Source organism: Vicugna pacos, chromosome 25 (genome assembly GCF_048564905.1).
Source record: "Vicugna pacos chromosome 25, VicPac4, whole genome shotgun sequence".
Lineage (NCBI taxonomy): Eukaryota > Metazoa > Chordata > Mammalia > Artiodactyla > Camelidae > Vicugna > Vicugna pacos.
The window spans coordinates 4,380,032-4,395,083 of NC_133011.1; the positions used below are offsets into that span (position 1 = coordinate 4,380,032).

A 15,052-nucleotide genomic window follows, 5' to 3' on the forward strand; every position below is an offset into this window, starting at 1 on the left:
TTATGTTCATGGAATAAAGGTTTAAATTCTTTGCTTTTCATTTTGGTAATGAGCAAGGTGGACATTTTATGTATATTTCTCCTCTCTCAAATTATTTCATTTTCAGGTCTTCAAAAATCCTGTATCCTCTGTTTGTTGTTCTTCAAAGACAGGGTCGCCTTCCTACAGCCGACACATCTTCTAGTGCACAAACTTCTCTCCACTTCCCTCATCAGCAGAGATGCAGTCCAAGTGTCTCCGTGCTTCAGAGGGAGAAGCAGAACGTGGCAGAGACAGAACACTGCTTTTCAAAAAGGAGCAGTCGTGATGCTAAAACGGACAAAGAGCAATTGTGAGATTTTGTTTATGGACCTAGATTTCTCACCACTACTCTGATGGAACATAAAGGTGAGAGGTATTTTACCAGTGTCTTTTTTTTTTCTTAAAAATAACTTCCAGTGTCTAATGCTCATATGAAAACATGAGACACATTTTCAACTCCATTTAGGTTTTTTTGTTACTGACAAAAATAGGTAACTTACTGATGCCATAAAATCTCTCTTTGTGGTTCAGGTAATGTCATCTAAGAAAACCAGTATGAATTTCAAACTCTTGAAAGCATTAAAGACAGAGGCCCTGCTATTCCAATGGGAATGCAGAAAATGTGAATAAATCATCATGTTCTGATGGTAAGGTATTACCAGAGATGAAGTGCACCTCAAGATACATGGTCACTTCTTATCTGGAAATTTCAATAGAATTTCATTTCTCTTAAGAAGGATAGAAGATTTTGCATCTTGTATGATCTTCAGATGAGGAATACTCATCTGAATTACTATCAACATGCATCCCACACAGATTTTTAAAGAATCATCAGTCTGCCGTCTTACCCACATTATTTTGTACCTTCGGGCTCTTGATGTAGTTTTTATGAACAGGATTCAGATAAATTGGCTCTTTTTCCTTGGTGGTTTCTTTAATTACTTTGTTATTATCCAAGGAACTGGTTTAATTTAAATGAACACTGTGTTCCCGCTACTGCTACCCGGAGAAAACACAGACGCAGAACATGCTGTTTTGTAGTTAAAGTGTGTTTCTCTGCACGGGGATGCCCGCATCGGGCAGTTCCACGGCACCTTCCCGTGTTACGGCAGGAGCAGAGCCAGCCTGTCTTGTGAAGTCAGTGACTCCCCCCCCCAAACTCCTGCTCACTTCACTAGACACAACAAATAAGTCGTAAATGTATAAAGCCAGTCATAAGTAAATCTGATAGCATTTCATTTAAGCCAAGAAATCCAGCAAGTCTATATAGTTCTTTTCCCCAAAAAACATCTTTATAGGAGGGAGATTTTAAGACCAAGTATGGAAAGATGTTATCATGAGCGCTCCAATGCCCATCCCCTAACCTCCAGGATTTTGCCATTACACAAAGTCTTATTGAATTCTTATTTGGAACTGAGATGTTTGCAAAGGAGCAGAATTCCTCTCCTCTTTGTAGCTTCCATCCAATAAAAGTATAGCATAAATTTCAAAGGAACCTAAAATAAATATATATATATATATGAGTGTATATAAACATTAAGATGCTATAAAGTATTTTAGAGGCACCATGAAAATATAAAATTGTATTTCATTTCCTGAAATAGTTACAGTTTTCAAATCCAGCTCCATCTCTTTAACTGAAGCCATGTGTGAGAAAAGCAAGTTTAATCTTTGGAAACACTCAATTTTGGGCTGTTGACTGAGCCGTACAGATATCATGGCATTTCTCCTGTTGCAAGTAGAGTGGAGGACAGGCTTGCACATCTATTAAGGGATGAGCAGGAAATGGAGCAATAGGGGGGAGAGTTCACTGCCTGTGCACAGGCTCGTGCTTTGTTTCATTTTGCATCTTTCACCGAAAATTTACGTTTCCATCATACCACGGAGAAGGGAGCCTTCTTATTTTTCCAGTGTGCAAAGACGTAAACTAAAACATGAAGTGGTGCTGCCTGGGGGACCCGGAGTCTTGGGACGTCCTTCAAATAGTAGCATCGAAAAGATGGGGCTATTGGAGAGAAGAAACTATTGTCACCGATCGTATCTTTCTAAGTCAAACTAGGATTGTATTAAAGAGCTCCCCTTCTGAAATTAAATACACAGAAATTTAAATGTGGTTACGTGAGCTTAGCTTCTCGACACCTTAGTTTCCTCATTTTGAAAATGGCGATGTAAACAGCGCCTGTTTGATTGGGTGGCACTGTAACAGAGGAGAGCGAATCTGACTCCATATTTGTCTGTTCCTTTAGTTTTGCCCACTGTGCCCTGTTTTTCAGGCTTAGTCTTGCTAGCTCTGCGCCTTTTGTAAATGAATGTTGCCTTTAGCCTGTCTGATAAACAGGAGAGCCTTTTCTCAAGGCTCTGACCTTGAAGGATATTAACACTTTTGGACTCCTATAAAGATAACAAGTTGCAGAACAGAAAATAACCTTTGTTTTATTAGAGGTTAACAGGGACACCATGGCCTGACACACATGAGCGGCTGCAAGATCAAAGAATTCCTGCAGCAAGAAGTTTGCAACAACCAACCACACCCCTCTCCTGTTTTCCGTATAAGAGTAGCCTGTATTCTGACTGGAGTAGGATGGCTCTCCCAGGCATTAGTCTGCCATCCTCTCGGTCTGCCAGCTTTCCAAATAAAGTCGCTATTCCTTGCCCCAACACCTCGTCTCCCGATTTATTGGCCTGTCGTGCGGTGAGCAGAATGAGTTTGGACTTGGTAACAGTACTGTGGGAATTCAGTGTGAAGAAGCACCTGCAAATCTTAGCATGGCTCCTGGAATGTAATGCTCAGCATCATGATCATTACTAAAGCAGCTCAGAGAACTCTCCTGATCCCGTGAAACAGACATCTGCGATGACCCCAGGATTCAGCCCCCTGGGTAGTGTTTCTCAAAATGTGGTTCTAGGACTCCCTGCAGCAGACTCCCTTGGGGTCCTTGTGAACAGTGCGAATTCCTGGGCTCCATCCCAGACGCCAGAACCTCCAGGTGTCAGGTTGGGACTCTCCACTTTTAACAAGCTTACCAAGTTTGCAAACCACTGCCCTAAATGAGGTCACTTCTCAGCCTGTCCTCCGAAGCGTGTGAACCTGACACCCAGCATCCTTGACTCAGACAGCCGCAGCCATTATGGATACCTGCTGAGTCTTTTTCTACAAGTACTTATTCAGGTACAGAGTTAATGAGAAAGTGGTGTTAATGGAACAGACTCTATTAGAGGGCTGTGCCCAGAGCCCCCGGTACGTTTCTCTCCCTCCCTTCTGTAACTAGATCACTTATGCACCCACCTGTCTTTCCTTCTCTCTGCCAGGACATCCTGCACATCCTTCTAATCTAGCTCAGAGCCACTTCTTCGGAGAGCACTGCCTGACCACATTGCTTTCTTCCATTTCTGTATTCCCGCGCCAAACAGCATCTGGTTCTTTAATCACGTGGTGCTGATGCAGGAAAATGGGGCGTGAGAGGACGGCCGTGACCCCGGTTCCAGGCGAGTCCCTGAGATACAGCCTATCAAGTGAGGGTCCTTGGCTTCACACAGAAAAGAATTTAAGAGGGAGCCATAGTTGAGTGGAGGTAGATTTATCCAGAGAGATACATACTTCATAGACAGATTGCAGGCCAGGGAGGCCACGAGGCGTGGGGGTGTTTGGTTTAAGGTAGAAGTGGATGCAGACTCCATAGACGGAGTGCGGGCCATCTCAGAAGGCAAACAGGAGGCCCTGAGGAGCGGGGGGGGGGGGTCAGCTTTTATGGGCTGGGTAACTCCCCCACGGGTGGGAGGGCTATTCCCGCTGCTCTGGGGGAGGGGCGGGGGTTCCCAGGGACTGGGCCGCCACCCACTTTTGGCCGTTTCCGGTCAGCCTTCAAACTGTCAGGCGCCTGTGGGGGTGTCATTTTCCGTCTTGTTGTATTACAGTGAGCGTGTAAGGAAGTTCGGGGTCTACTGGTGTAACTGAGCAGGACTCATGGGGCCCTCCAGGGTCGGACCCCTGCCCCGTGTCCTCTGCTGCAGCCCCTCTCTGAAGCACCCAGATAATGGTATCTCATGCATATTTCCTGAGTTTTCAGTTGCTAAAAACCACCACCAAAGCGAAGAAATTAACTACTTGATGATCCAGAGAAAGTAACCCCCAGACCTTGTGGAGCCTAAGGATTGACACAGTTGGCCACCGTGCTACCTCCACATCGACCAATCAGAGAACTGCACATGCGCTGACCCTGCGACCCCCCGCCCCGGCCCTTACCTGATCTTTAAGTACACTTTGCCCAATCTTTCGAGGAGTCTGGGGTTTTCTTGGGCATGGGCCGCCCCGTCCTGCTTTGCTCGGCCCTGCAATAAAGCTTTCTCTGCTCCAGTCTCCCATGTTTCAGCCGGGCCTCATGGTGCATCCGGCACGCGAACTGGCCTTCAGTAACAATGAGAGCTGACTCTTCCACCATCTTGGTGTCAAGTGCTGTGTCATTCTTTTAATGGCTGTGCCCTGCCCCCTTCCCACCTGTCTCGGTACCTTGTTTGTACTGTTTTCTAAAGCTTGTGTTGTTCCTTGTTCACACCTCCCACATATCTTTGTCTCTCTACCTCTCGCATGAAGGTATAAATCTCTTAGAGGCAAATGCTCTGTGTTAGACGTCTGACGGGCCTCAGTTGTCCTCGAGGACTGCGCACAGGGCTCTGACGTTCACACACATCAAGCACTTTTTGCAAAGTGTGAGAGATGGAGGGCTTGACATTTCCCCTGATTCATCTGAGCCACACCGAGTAGGACAGCAATGTATTACATGAGTCTTGATTGGACGAAATAAGAATTCTACAGCATCACGTACAAAATATCCTTGCTTGAAAAGTTGAGCCTGAGTCTAAAGAAGCCTCTAGATCGACCGGTCTACAGAAAGTAAGGGGGATGGAGTGAGAAGGCAAACGCCACCACACAAAGTCATCAGTCAGACCCAGAGAGTGGGCGGGGCTGCTGGACGAATCAGTGGATGAATCAAAGATAGAGAAAAAGGTAGAGAGAAGCACTGTTAACAAGTAAAAGGGGCTTTAGAGACGTACCATTTGTAGTATGTGGAACTTTGAGATAATGAGGAAAAGGTGAATGCGGACTGGACATTTCAAAGAAATAAATAATTGCTATTAAGTTTTAGGTGTGAAAACGGCATGGTGGCTATATTTTTATATGCTTTTATCAGTTAGGTGTGCATACTGAAATATTTGCAGGTTAAATGAACCAGCATGCTTTAAAATATTCTGAGAAAGAATACGGGGGAACAGATGATACCTGGTTGGCGAAGTGTTGACAACTGTAGAAACTCAATGATTGGGTACATGGGGGTTCGTTAGACTAGTCTCCCGACAACTGTATATTTTTGAATAATAAAATCTTGAAAAATACTTAAGCAGAAAAATAGTTCATACTCACCTTTTCAAGTGGCATGAAAATAGAAATGCTTGTTTTAAATGTAAAACATCTTGCTTTTAAAAGAGAGAGAATTTTTCTTAAGCCACCATTTGGAATATTTTAAATTTATTATTTATGTGTATATTTATGTGCTGACTTGTTCCACAGAGGATTTGAGGAGGGAAGGTTTTGGAACGGATGTAGTCGCTACAGAAGACATTGCTAATGCATCCACTGATTTAGGTCACTTGGAGGAGGCGGCAGCGCTGGGGGTCTCTGGCTGCACGTACAAAGAGAAGAAGATAGTAATCCAAGGGACCCCCTCACCTGGCTGACTCTCCCGGGTCAGTCAGGCCAAACTGTGATTGAACAGATGGGCCCGAGGCTGTGCCCGGAAGGCCAGCCGATTGTGTCAGAGCAGAGGGCAAAACGAGCAGAGTCATATGCCTTCCTGCGAGATGTTTTCATCCTGGCAGAAGCAAGGATGCAAAGTAGAGGCATTAAAGCCCTGGTTGGCTGATTAAAAATTTATTCCATCGCCACTTCCAAAGAGGATTGGAAATGGTGTCATGGAAATATAGTCTCAGGGACTCCTGCCCCCAGTCTGGGGGTTGGGGTGGGGAGTGAGGTCCACGGCCATGAGGATGTCTGAACTGGGTTGGCACAACTCGAGAGCCGAGATCTTTCTCTGTACTCCAAAGCACCTGGAGATGCTTCACATATTAAGAGTGAAGAAAAGGTTGAGCTCTTTCCTAAAGGACCAAAATCTAAACTCTATTCATTTCCCAGAAATCAATGCAGACAGCTCTACTGTATTAGAATGAACCGTTGGCAATTCCACTATTTGACCAGGTTACCAAAGAATGGCGATGTCTATGGCTCAGCTTAATAACTCAGTCGTCAGACGAACGGTGGGGTGGTTGTTAGAAAGGAGAAGAAAGAAAAAAAAGAAAAGACACAAAGAAGAACAAATAGGACCTTCTGACTGACCATTAGCGCTAAAGAGGGTTAAGTCAAAGACTTTGTTTCTTTTGAGCCTGGATAACTGGGAATATGATGAAATCATTAATAGAAATCAGAGAAGAAGCCAGGACTGAGGTGAAGGGGAAGACAGATTGACCATAGACATGTTAGGTTTGAGATGATAGCAAAACACTTAGGTAGAACTGTCTTGTAGGCAGTTGGAGAGATAAAAGGTAATAATTTAAAAGCGATCAAAACCAGAAATAAAGCGGGCCACCAAAGGTATAATTAAGCATGAGTGAGTGTATACATTCACCAAGGGGAAGACTCTAAGAGCAGAGGCCATGGACTCAAACCTGATGGTCTAGAAGAAGAATTCAGAGCATGAGGAGCAGACGACCATGCGTCATGGTGGCCACTGCAACCACAGCTCATAACACAACATCTGCAGGGAATCCAAGTGGTTTGAACAAGGCAGTTCAAGGTCGGGGACGCCCCCATTGACTCTTACCCTCTTACCTTCACAATTAGCTATTGTTTGTTGGTTTGTTCAGGTGAGAGAAACAGTATACCCAAAATATTTCAGCTATGTCATTGGGGATTTCTAGAATCATTCTTAAATTAAAAGCGATTGTCTCTTTCTCTCTCAATTTCTCTCTCTCTCTTTAATTTTTACATTCTGTCTGGACATTAAATACTATGTTTTCTGTTGTTGTTGTTGTTCTCATGAGTATCTTAAATCCTACGGCAAGTAGCATGGTGGCAAACTGAGTTCCCAAGAGCAGGTAATGGCAGCCCGCCTGCCCTGCCGCTCACATGACACGGCTGGTTGTCTGGGAGCCGGTCTCGGCTGCGTGCTGAATGGAGCCGGCAGGTCTCCCCCACTTTCTGAGCAGGGCCCTCTCATCATCCGTGTATCTGCATAGCTAGGTCTTAGCAGAACTTCTGTGATCATGACAGTCCTCACTTTCAAGGAGAGTTTCTGTAAGCTGGAACAGGACAGGGCTATTTATTCCAGCCCCTGGGAACTACCCCTGTCCCAGAAAAGATGCACATTTTGAAGACTCCCTAGGGTTTCATCCTGATTGGAAGGATGCTACCACATGGGTTGTTACTAATAATCTGACGTTTGCCCTCATTTGCCTCTTGCTGCCAGGGCACAGAGGGAGGAGGAGCGAGAACGGAGGGCAAAGTCTTGCTTTCATCTAACTTGACCTCCAATCACAAAAAGGCCCGGCACATCTTCCTGAGCAGTTCAAGCTGGCCTCTCATTCCACCTGACCTCCCAGCATGAGAGGCTGCTTGCTGAACACATGGGCGCAACCCCAGCAGCTCTGGGCCCAGCCTCAGCTCTGGCACGTCTCTCGGCTGCACGTGTCCTGAGTTCTGTTCCCCTTTGTATGAACATCACTGTCTAACCTGGAGGGAGTGGCTGGGATAAGAGGGAACTAGAGGGCCTTTCAGGGTCTGTGGTCCCCGGGACGCCCGCAGATCGTGTCTGCCTAATGAGTTCTGCCCCACCGTCAGCGTGGACGACCCTGGGAGCACCGCGATTGGATTGACAAGAGTTAATGGATGACCTGCCATGAAAGCCCCATCTCCGAGGAGCCAGCTGCAGCTCCAGCTGGAACCTGACTCCCAGCCCATCTTTCCACACTTCATCTCACACTCCTTGTGCCTGGGCAGTCATCCCCCTTGCGGGAGCCTTGAGCTTCTTTGTTCCACAAAATATAAGCAGGCCTCATTTTCTTGCTCCCTTCTGCTAAGCTCCCATGGCCTGCAGCTAGCTGACTTTGAACCAAGCGCCGCATCTGAGGATGCCCCAAGATCCCGAAAAGGAAGAAATGTTTAGACTCCCCGCCCACCCCGCCCACTGCCAGATAGACAACAGACACTTAAACATCATTTAGCTTCAGGCCATGCCTCTGGCTGAGATTTGCTCATTAGATTAGTGTTTGACGCAGTGAAAAACAGTGCCTCCCAGATCAACAGTGCCCCCGGATCCTGGGAATCGGGGTGGCTTGGAATGTTTGTTTCTGTGAGTTCTGGACTTTGTTGGATTCTTGCTATCCTGGCTCCTTTTGAACTTGCTGGTGGTTGTGAGTGTGGCTGACAAGACACACAGGGCTTGGGACAGCTCTGATGGTAGCCAGGCTCTTTCTACAGGATGACAGAGGGGAAAAAAAAAATAGAGTGATGAGTGTCTACAAGCAGCCCTATTTTACATATTTTCTACTTATTCAATCAGCCAACATTTACGGAGGTGCCAGGTGCTGGTCTAGTTTCCAGGGATAATAGTAAACTCGTAGAGCGCTTTCCCTGAAGAAGGTTTTATGGTCTAATGGGGAAAGCAGGCTCGTGTCTTCTGTTTTCTGCCACCCCCTTTCCATGAGTCCAGACATACCATTTATGGGAAATGGAAGTAAGATAAAAAGTGGCTCTGGTTTCTTAACACACGAAGAGAGAAAAAAAAGAGCTTCTCTGCTTAGTTTTACTCTAGCAGACTGTCTGGAGGATTAGCCCCTGGGATAATTCCTCTTGCAGTGACAGTGGCCAGACTGTGACTTGCATTTCCACCATGCGTCTGTAGCTTTGATGAGCCTGGAGGGTAAGTCCAAGCGCAGGGTGGCAGCTGTGAGAAGAGGCGATCACCATGTCCTCAGGCATGAGGGAGACAGACCTGAAATAGTCAAGGGTCTTTAGGTGTCTGGAAACTCAACTCAAATGGACAAGGACAAAAACTGTTAATGAGCTAGAGAGAAGTGAGGTAGTGTGGTCCAGTTATGGTTGGGATGCAGGAATGCAAATGATGTCCGCAGACCTCAGGATGTCTACACCCCTTTGTCCTGCGTTCCTTTATGTTTGGTCCACTTCTGGGAAAGCTCCCTAAGCCACGAGGCAAGACGGCTGCCAGCAGCTTCGGCCTTGTGTCTCCCCAGTGCCCAGTCCAGGGAAGAAAGTCCCCGCTCAGCCACCCTCAGCAGGACTTTGAACAAAAGTTCTGACTCCTCTTACTGGCCTGAATTTGGTCGCTTTCCCAAACCTGAACCCACCGTTTTGACCAGGAAACCGGATATGTTTATTATATTGGGTCACACGTCCAACATGGAGGCAGCGCTGGTCTCAAACTCATCCACAGTCATGTGGAATGAACAACTGGGGTGAGATGGTTTCCCAGAGGAAAGTGAGGGGACCATTTTCAGAAGAAAGATGGGGAAATGTTTGCTGAGGGGCAACAAAACCAAACCAAACCCCCACAAGTGTCAACTCTAAGACCTTTGATTAGATGTATGCCAAAGTGAGCATCTATTTTATTTCATAGGATATTTGTGTAATTGAGCAAAACTAATCAAAAGAGAAACTAGGAATAGTTCTTATTCCAAAATTCATAATAGACTTTTAGAAACAAAACACCTGAAACAGAAGAGAAGAGGTCCATTGAGGACAAAAGCCCTCAGTCTTCGGAAGCCCCGAGGCAGGTCACTAAGGCAGGCTCCCGGTAAGCAGGCATCCAGTAAACTGAGCTGGAGTGCCAGTGGGGCTGGGCCTTAGACTCAACATAAATATTAAAATGAGAGCATTGCACTGACACTGACACAGGCGAGAGTGTGATGAGGGGCCGAGAATCCAAGGGTCAGGTTAGACTCCCTGAACTCCCCTGTGGAAAGGTCAAGGTCAGTTCTGGAGACATCAGAAGGGCTCAGCTGACATGTAGCTGACAGTTGCATTTCACAGGCTGATCTGATGCACATCTACTGGAATAAAAACTAAAATTCAATGAACAGATTTCTTAGAGAACTCTAAATTCAGTTTTTCTTAATGCTATAGTTCCAACTGGGAACCAGATGTTTGGGTCTTTGCAGCTGGTGTGACATGGACTCATAAGTCTGGGTCCAAGTCTGAAATTTTTCTGTGGGAAATTAACACTCTTTCTTCTCAGTGAGAATACAGTTAGAAGCAACTGTCTGTATCTGAAGTCAAGGACAGCCCATCGGCATGTCAGAGAAGGGCAGAGACCTAGCACCACGCTAAGCTTGGGTGAGCGTAAGCTTCCTGCGTGGCTTCAGGAATGTTGTTTTGAGGCAGCTGGCACTTGACCTGACGATAATTCCTAGCCACTGTTCTGCTGGCGGTGGGGCAGCCACGGGTCCCAGAATCTTCAAGCAGGCTCAGGTCTCTCCTGTCTGCAGACTTTACACTGTCCCTCGTTCTTTTGTATCTGAGACAACTCAGAAAAGCACCTAGCCTTCAACTACCCATTCTGCCCCCAGGCTCGAAGCCACCTCGGAGACATGATGAGCCCATTTTTGTCTCAAAGTTCTGGTACCTGGAGGACTCAGTTAGCCCCCAGTCCTAAATAGCTCAGGGACCCTAGCGCAAGTCAAGAAGTTTCACTCATCTTGGATGGACCTAGAGATGATCTTACTAAGTGAAGAAAGTCAGTCAGAGAAAGACAAATAGCATATGATATCACTTACATGCGGAACCAAAACCAAAAAGTGATCCAAATGAACTTATTTACAAAACAGAAGAGACTCACAGACATAGAAAACAAACTTATGGTTACCAAAAGGGGAAAGAGGGTGGGAAGGATGAATTGGGAATTTGGGGTTAACAAATACACACTACTGTACATAAAATAGATAAACAACAAGGACCTACTGTGTAGCACAGGGAATTATGTTCAATATCTTATAATAACCTATAATGGAAGAGAATCTGGGAAAGTGTATATATGTATATATATGTACAGCTGAATCACTTTGCTGTACAACTGAAACACTGTAAATCAACTGTACTTCAATACAAAAAATAATGAAAGCTGGAAACAATTTTTTAGGAAAGATGTTCCATTAATCTTGGGTACCCCAAGATATACCATCCAAAGTACATCTTTAAGGTAAATTATGAAAGAGTAACAAGGTTAAATTAGGGTATTATACGGCGTGGTAAAGTCATTTGGAAATTGAATCCTCTATAAAGAAAGAATGATGACAAAATTACTGATAACATAATTTTCACAAGATGTCTCTCCTTTTCTCTCTCTCAGTCTCCCCCCCACTCTGCCCTCCCACACAAGTGTTACTTCCTCATTTCCACCCAAACAGCCCACACAACAAGAGGGAGCAGACCCACAACTCCCGCTGCCCTTTCGCCCGTCGCCTCTTAGACAGAACCTCCGATGTGAGCCCCCCACCCACTCAGCCCAGGAAACTTATGCTAGTTCTCCAGCCTCAGAGAAACAGGAAGCTGGTAGCACACTCGGATCTGCTCAAGCAGATCAGACAATGAGTAGTTTCTGAAGCCTTGACAAGGCCCGTGGGCCGTATCCCTCTCTAAGTTCCATGCTGTGAGTCATCATGAAGAAGTTTCTCGCCCACACAGATATAATCTAAAATGAAAAAGAAAGTGCTCTGTATGCCTATAAAACTGGGTTTTTTTTTTTTTGTCTTTTTTTTTCATTTATAATTCAGGGAAAAGTATTTTCTGAAGTTAGTTTGAGAAATATTTTTGGTAGATAAGTTGCCTGTGAAACTCTCCCCGGCAACCAAGTCCCTTCCTGCTGTCTGTAGTCACTGGAGGAAGAACAAAGATGAGGGCTCTCAGCAGGGCCAGGGCTGACGGCCACTGGAGGGCTTTGTTACTCAACTTGGGAAATAGTCGACTCTGTTGGCAGAGTTGGAGAAATTCTTTTTAAAAATTTAAGAAAAAAAGATTTTTTTTTTATTGTAGTATAGTCAAGTTTCAATGTGTCAGTTTCTGGTGTACAGCACAGTGTCCCAGTCATGCATATATATATACATATATTCATTTCTATATTCTTTATCATTAAAGGTTATTAGAAGATATTGAATATAGTTCCCTGTGCTATATGGAAGAATTATTTAAAATCTATTTTTACATATAGTGATTAACATTTGCAGATCTCAAACTCACAAAGTTATCCCTTCTCACCTCCTTTCCTCAGTAACCATAAGATTGTCTGCAAGTCTGTTTCTGTTTTGTAGATGAGTTAATTAGTGTCCTCTTTTTTCTTTTTTTCTTTCTTTTTTTTTTTAGATTCCACATATGAGTGATATCATGTGGTATTTTTTCTTTCTCTTTCTGGCCTACTTCGCTTAGAATGATGATCTCCAAGTCCATCCATGTTGCTGCAATTGGCATTATTTTATTCTTTTTTTTAAAAAATTTGATTGATTCAGCAACTTCCAGGTAACGAAAACTCAAAAGTAGTTTCCTAATTTGAAAGAATAAATGCCAGGGTCCTTATGTAACCTGTCAAATGGGACAATCACAATTTCCTTTTTTTTTTTAACTAAAGAAGTTAAAAAATTGATATTGTCTAAAACACTTCCTTTTTTTCACTTTTGATGGGAAAAGTGAGTGTTATTTTGCCCCCTGTGAAGCTAACGAATCATCTCACCTGCAGTGGGTTCACAGGCTACAAGGAGCAGAGGGAACAAGTGTTAGGATGGCCAGGCAATGTGCCATTGTGGCCCTATCATTTCCATATGTTTATATGCTTATCTACACTCAGTCACCATATTTTGGTACTTGTGGCCAATACTTTAAAATAAAATCCCAAAGGAATATAATATATATACACACACACACACACACACATATATATATAGAACTAAATCACTATGCTGTACATTAGAAATTAACACAACATTGTAAACTGATTAGACATTAATTCAAAAAAAAAAAAAAGGAAAGAACCAGAAAGAAAAACTCACACAAAAAAATAAAATAAAACCTCCCACTTTCTTAAGCAGTAGGCACCTCCAAAGTAAACAGGCGGGTTTTCAAAGTGTAACAAAGGACCCAGATTAAGTTTATGTCACAGTCACTGAGAGAGTTCCCAAACTGAACACAGTCTGACACCGAGCGGGTATTTGGCGTTACCTGTTGGACAGCTGAATTGACCAGGAGCAGTCTCGGTGTCTGGTGAGTTTGGAGGAGCTGTGACGAGGGCATTCTCCCCAGCGAGGCCCTCGTGAGGGTGCCTGATGAAATCTGTCTATGGGGGAAGCCTAGGAACCTGGGAGAACCCGAGGCTCAGGATGCCACAATGCCGGGCATTTATTACTGTAAAATGGCTTTAATTTTACCCAGACTTGTGTGGCCTAAGAAATCTTGGGCTCCAAAGAAAAGAGTTAGAATGGCCCTTTCTTCCTCTTCACCAAAAGAGGACTGCTAAAGATACTTTCTGTTGTATAAAAATAACAAGGTCGACCTGTGTCTGCCTCTGATCAGGAAATACTGGAGTAACCAGGGCCCTCCCAGCCCTACTCAGGTAGCAAAGACTGGACTGAGGGCCATCTGGGGACTAGGAAACACCGTAATGGCTTCTGCCATTCAGCAGTCTCCCTTTTATGTTCTTACTGATTCCCACCAAAAAGTAAAGACCAGGTCTGTATGAAAATGCATGCAATTCAAAGTCTACCCTGTGAGAGCTGCTATGCCTTAGAAATTTCAGGAGAAAAAGTATAATTAACCGTCTGTTACCATTTTAAGCATTGAATTTTTGACTGAGGCACAAACCCTTCATGAGCAAAGGTTTTGATTTCTAATAAGCAATGACTACAGTTAACATCACTACTGTCGTTCCTAAGCCTGACCTGGCGTGCTACTAAGAGCAGGGCCAGTTCTTCCAAAGCCATAACCTGTCTCCCCAGCTCGCAAAGGCGTGAGAATCATGAAGGAACCTAAAAGAGGTCTAGAGTCAGAGGAGAGAAATCATGGCAACAGCTTTACTCCAGTAAACCTGGGGCAGAAACATTTCCTATATAAGCCTGGAGAAAATGCTCCGCTTAGAGACTCAAATTGTGGTCACAGACGTGCAGACCATGACTCTAGGGTGCATTGCCTCTGTTTTCTGATCATTTGTCCAGTAGCCTGCCTTTGGGTAGACCCAGCTTATCAGAAAAGCAATTTTATTTTATTTTATTTTTTATTTTTTTTACTTATTATTGTACTGTTTATTATTTTTTTTATTTGGGTGGGGGTGTGGGGGTAATTAGGTTCATTTATTTTTAGAGGAAGTACTGGGGATTGAACCCAGGACCTCATGCACACTCATCATGCGCTGTACCACTGAGCTATACCCTCCCCCCAGAAAAGCGATTTTATATCCGCCTGCTTAACCTGTTCCAGCATTAAAGAAATAATAATAATCCAGTTTTGACTTAGGTCTCACTGGACGCTTTCTGGCCTGTTTAGGGGTAAAGTTGGAGAGTGTGGGCGGGTGTGGGTGAGCGGGGAGGCAGCGGGAGATAAGGAGCGGAATGAAGCTCACCAGCCTGAAACCTCAGGACATTCATATTTCAGGCGCAGGCTGTCCCAGATTAGTGATGTGTGGGCCACTCAGGAAGGCTGGAAAGGCTACCAGTGAATCACCACGACTGCGTAAATGAAACCAGGCAACCTTCTCTGATGCTCCTCCCACCTTCCCGTGTGATTTCCTGGCAGGAAAGAGCTGATAAAGGCCGGGCTTTGAAAATCATACCGTTGCTGTCGAGAGAAGACTGTGAACAAGAAATGTTAGAGCTGCGGGGAGGAGGGGGCAGCGGAGGCAACATCTGGGGGCCTTGCCTGACACCACAGCAGATTTATTCCTCACGGAGCCTGCTGCTGGATCATTTTACCCTTCCAGAAAATGGAGAT

The 15,052-nt window shown here is 44.8% G+C and overlaps 1 long non-coding RNA gene across 2 annotated transcripts; it reads right to left on the reverse strand.

Moving 5' to 3' along the window:
• Window positions 1-8,287: 8,287 nt before the first annotated feature.
• LOC140689095 (uncharacterized) lies at window positions 8,288-14,757 on the reverse strand. 2 transcript variants are annotated; one of them, XR_012063967.1, is made up of 4 exons: window positions 14,685-14,757; window positions 13,292-13,527; window positions 8,787-9,062; window positions 8,288-8,542 (listed from the first exon to the last, which is right to left on the reverse strand). It is a non-coding gene; the product is annotated as an uncharacterized lncRNA (long non-coding RNA). The 2 variants fall into 2 exon arrangements; XR_012063966.1 differs by lacking the exon at window positions 8,787-9,062.
• Window positions 14,758-15,052: the final 295 nt, after the last annotated feature.